Source organism: Lactuca sativa, chromosome 1, assembly GCF_002870075.4.
Source record: "Lactuca sativa cultivar Salinas chromosome 1, Lsat_Salinas_v11, whole genome shotgun sequence".
NCBI lineage: Eukaryota > Viridiplantae > Streptophyta > Magnoliopsida > Asterales > Asteraceae > Lactuca > Lactuca sativa.
Window position 1 is genome coordinate 16,636,406 of NC_056623.2, and position 5,245 is coordinate 16,641,650.

The 5,245-nt window shown below is 29.5% G+C and overlaps 1 long non-coding RNA gene and 3 other non-coding genes across 4 annotated transcripts; all 4 read left to right on the forward strand.

Moving 5' to 3' along the window:
• Positions 1 to 688: 688 nt before the first annotated feature.
• LOC111916743 (uncharacterized) lies at positions 689 to 2,937 on the forward strand. Its single transcript, XR_002858623.2, has 2 exons — positions 689 to 1,011; positions 2,500 to 2,937. It is a non-coding gene; the product is annotated as an uncharacterized LOC111916743 (long non-coding RNA).
• On the forward strand, positions 1,106 to 1,198 carry LOC111916817 (small nucleolar RNA R44/J54/Z268 family). Its single transcript, XR_002858677.1, has one exon. It is a non-coding gene; the product is annotated as a small nucleolar RNA R44/J54/Z268 family (small nucleolar RNA).
• On the forward strand, positions 1,293 to 1,363 carry LOC111916815 (small nucleolar RNA Z267). The gene has a single exon (XR_002858675.1). It is a non-coding gene; the product is annotated as a small nucleolar RNA Z267 (small nucleolar RNA).
• LOC111916816 (small nucleolar RNA R44/J54/Z268 family) lies at positions 1,449 to 1,533 on the forward strand. The gene has a single exon (XR_002858676.1). It is a non-coding gene; the product is annotated as a small nucleolar RNA R44/J54/Z268 family (small nucleolar RNA).
• Positions 2,938 to 5,245: the final 2,308 nt, after the last annotated feature.

Consider the following 5,245-nt stretch of genomic DNA (forward strand, 5'->3'; position numbering starts at 1 on the left):
ATGTTATACAACTTTGAAGAAAAAACACACAAAAAAAAAAAATGAAAAATAAGTATTAGGAACACAACTTGATGTATTTTGACCAATGTTCCAAAAAGTTCGTTATGGCTTTGCCATGACGTGCTATAACTCCAAAATTTATATTTAACATCATGTTTTAACAAAATAATGTTTTAAGTCATATATGTATATAAAAATTAATAACAGTAATATATATATATATATATATATATATATATATATATATATATATATATATATATATATATATATTGTTAATTGTATAAAAAAATATCATTTTAAGTCATGTCTTATAAACAATGTGACTTGTTATGACTCGTAAACGTTTTAGGCTTGATATTGCCACTAATTCACGTCTAACTTTATTTAAACCTTGATTTATACATAAAAAAAAATTAAAAATGAAAATGTTTAATCAAAATGTTATCACTCTGTTCCTAAATCTAGATATATAAATAAAATAATGTTGAATATCTAATAACAAATAGATACTATATATGATGAAAGCTGTAAATTAAACAACTATTGTCTTGTTTTACCAACATAGTTCCTTATTAAAATTCTAGCAAAATATATGTCCCTTAAATTACAAAAAAATGGATTTATCAATTTTAATTGGGCCATTTAGCCAATGACTAAACGATCAACAGAAGCGAAGTGAGTTACAGATATCAGGCCCGGAACTTGAAATGGTGCCCTAGCAAAACATATAACCCTCCCGCCCCACAAACTCGCCTATGCGATACAGCTGACCTGTATATATAATGATCACCACATAAACCCTAATCTATATCTTCAAACCCATTCGGATCTTTAGAACTTTCAGAAATCGTTCATCTCTCTTTTGTGCATTCGTTACGTTTCTTATTCTGTTCTCCTATTTTTCGTTACATGCCGATCTTATTTCGTTGCCAGCGACCGGTATTAAAAAACTTTGATGCTTGGGGCCATGAAATCAACCAAATCTTTAGGCATACAATCTTGTTTTAGGTGTGTTTTTTTTTACCAATTTCTTGTTGTTTATTGCGTTTAAGCAGTTTATTTTGTTAAAATCCATAAGTTTTACTGTCTTTGAGATAATACAATTGCAAATGATGATAACAAGACAGGGACATCAGAACTCCAGTTTTGGAGTAGGGATTGACCAAGTCTATAATGGGAATCTCTTTGATGCAATTATCATATTAAGTCCACAAAATATATCATTTTAGCTTTTGTAAAATGTTCGATTTCGTGTCTGTTTTCTTGCTATCTGTAGAGTTTTCGTTTAATTTTTGCCTATGATGGTTTATAAATATACTTTGAGTTTACGCTATGAAAAGAATTTAATCTGAGGCAATTTATTTAACCCATATGCAATGACATCGTTTAAAATTACTAATCGGAATTGTTAAATAGAAGCTATTGTGTTTATCTACACTTGATTTTTAGCAAGTGATGATAGATCAGACAGGGACATCTGTATTCCATTGGAACATGATGATTTGTCTGTGGGAATCTCTCTGATGCTTGATCATATGGTTATTTTCTTTTTTAGATGTTTATTATAATATTTTGTTTTATTTTAATCAAGGTTTTTAATTAATAATTCTACTGTGTAAAGAAGATATACTTTGCCAATGATGCATCTCATTTATATGTATAATCAGAAAAAATAATGATGATACTCAAATATTGTCACTACCTCTGAGGCAAAGATTTTCGTAATAATTTTTTGAATCTAAAAATTATTTGATTTTTCACCATAGATTTGAAGTTTTTGATTTGGTAATGTATTCAAGAAAAAGCCCTTATTGAACTTGATAAATGACACCTGGTTATTGTAACTTTTCAGCAAGTATTTAAATTGTGTTGAATTGTTAATTGGGAATAGAAGTTAAATTTTTTATGTGCAAAGCCTTGTGATTGTTTTAGAAGAACGGAGATTTGAATCAAGACTTTGTAGAAGCTAAACAAAGGAGCCTTTGTTTGGCTCCAAAGTTATCAACATGTAAAATCATTTCTACCACTGATTATGAAGGCTTTTTCTCTAAAGCTTTATTTTTATTAGGCTATAAGTATACATCTAATTCCACCATTAGATGTAGGTGACGTGGCCCTGAAGGAAAGGTGATAATCGGTACAGGGTAGTGTTAAATTTTAGCCAATTTTAGTCGTACATATTGCAACCATCTGAGCATTAATCATTACCACGTTAGTTTCCCCTTTTTCTTTGTTTTTAAACTTATTAAAAAATTAATTAAATGAGTTATTATTCATAGTTTTAATATTAAATTAATTTATTGATGCTATGTATATATTTACACATATCATTAAAAGATTATTTTAAAATGAAAAATAAAAATTATAACTGTTTTTACTAATGTTACAGCAGATCTATATTACCATGGACTTAAGGTTGAACACAATTGTTACTGCAGAACAATATACTTTGAATGTTTTGAACTCAATTTTTACTTTGAATTAATGTTACTGCAGAACAATATACTTTGAATGTGTTGGTGTAGAAAATGGGGAAGATATAATACCATGGACTTAAGGTTGAACACAATTGTCTTTGCATCAGCATCGAGTTTTGCTGCGTTTCATACTATTAACCAAATCTTCCAAAGCCAGCGGAATATAAGGCCTTTCTACTCATCTTCGCTGGATTGTGCCTCCAATATTTCATATAGGGAAAATATAGGGAAAATGAGTCTTGAGGCAATTAACTTTTGTGTTTTGTTTTTTTATTCTTTGATAGTGGATCAAAAGGTTATGGTGAACACAAACAACAAGTTTGATAGTATAGTGAGTACAAAAAATAGACAAAGACTAAATGAGAACGAACTCAATAGTTGGTTATTAACAGTTGGTTACCTTCCTGAGCATTTTTTCTGAAAAGTTAAATGAAATAAAAGTTGCAAAATTATCAAAGACTGTCTCTTTGGTTATAATGTATATGAGGAGTGTTTCAAAAGGTGTTAAAGCATGGTCTATGTTGCTTATTGTGGATAGTTGTCAACATTTCTTTGCAAAAGGATATGACTGTGAATGAGAATTATATTTATCAGCATAACGTTTATCTCAAGGTATATTATGGTGACATGTTTACAAAAGCAACATGATATTGTACATATTGATGCTGTAATATCTAATGAATTCGATCTTAAAGTTAAGTGAACTTAAAAATCGTAGCACTTGTGATTTCATTTGTTTGTAGACTTGTTTAAAATCTATGATATGATAAATCATTTGATTGAAAATGTAAATGTAATAATGAAATGTGTCTGTTTAGTTAAGATTCCATTAATAAATATACAAGTATATTATAAAGTTGTATATGTATGAATAATATTTTTTCATGTGTTATGTTTTCAGAAAAGCAAAAATGAATTTCATAAAGTCCTTAATATCAGTAAAAGATCAATTTGCTGTAAATGAGTAAAAGAAAATGAATCAGAAGGGTAACCAACCAACTGTTGCATTTGTTTTCATTTGGACGTTTTTTTTTTTTTTGTACTCAATGTGCTATTAGTGTCTTTAAAGAAATTTTCAATCTTATTAGAGGCAAAAGAAATGATATTATTGTCTTCAAAGAAATTTTCAATCCTATTAGTGGACTCCAAAAACGAAATGGGGCTTCTATTATTACCATTTGGAACGAATTGAAACTTTTCAATAGTTCGGTTCAAATGTTTTCACTATCTATTATGTGCATGTATGATTGATTATGGACCAATCATTTTAATTATTTTAAGAAAGTAATTAATGCATATTAAATACTGCAGATGTAATTAATACCCATTATATTTTCAACATGTAATATGCATTAATTACTTTATTAAAATAACTAAAATAATTGGTCTAGAATCAATGATACATACACACAATAAACAGTGAAAACAAAATAACATATATATATATATATATATATATATATATATATATATATATATATATATATATATATATATATATATATATATATATATATATATATATATATATATATATATATATATATATCGTGAGGCCAAGATTTCTAAGTAAACATGATAAAGTTTTGGTACTTCAACCGGTAGTTGTGGGCCTTCGTCGAATTGGATGTATGGCATCAAATATGAGTCAAGTGTAAGACTATGAGACACTGGATTGTCCCTCACTTTGTCCTTAAAATCATGTTGTTCACATGGTTCCTACAACATGCCATAACTCATGAAACTTGTGATATTCATTCGTGCAAAATGCATTTGACCTGTCGGTATCATGTATTATTAGATTTTTACTTCTTATCTGTCATGTTGGAAACAAAATGCATAAATATAGAAATAAGATAATAAGTATACAAGTTAGCCAATCTTTTTTTACGGGTTACTCCGTTTTGAGTTTCTTTTGGAATAGTCTTCTTTTCAAAAAGATCTTCTCCCTTGTTCTTCCCTCTATGTTTGATGCTTTTTTTTAAGGTTGTCTTTTTCTCTTTATTTTCACTATGTCCTAAACTCTAGTACTTATTATATGCGTTGAGATTTGGGTTATAGTGATTCACGTGGACGTTTGTCGAAACTTATCATTCAAATAATTTTTTTTTAACGGCGGTTGTATTATAAAAGAAAAAATTAGCGAGGCGCTATAAGAGTTAAAAATTACATGAAAGGAAAAAACAAGAACAAACCCAATCAAACTAATTTACAAAACTAAACTTCGCCATGTGTTTGATCCAGTTAAACGAAGAAAGTTGAATAGCGTCCGCCGTTTTCAAAGGAGAATAATAGGGCTCATAAACATTTACTTCTCTTCTTGTCTAACGCCTAAGAAGCCATATAAGACAAGAGACCTGAATCGTTATGAGGTTGAGCCGAAAATACACTATTCCATTTGCAAAACCAATACCAATTCTCCTTAGCATACGGACAATTAAAACATAAATTATTAATTTCTCTCGGTATTTATCAAAAACAATGGTGATGATTTTAGTGTCAACAAACATTTTGTGTAGTTGCAACTAATGTGTGAGCTAAGAGACTTATAATTTGTACTCTATATTATATGTTTGGTGAGTGCAGAGTGCACACATATATAAGATTGAATGATAAGCGAGCACGACAAATGGCGGGGATCAAGAGAGTCGCGTCCCTTTATAGGGTCTTATGGGCAGCGCCCTTGGCGAGGTCCAAGGGATAGAGCTCCTGGTGTAGGTTTGAGGGGCAGCGCCCTTGTGGGGGTTTATGCTAGCACTCCAAAA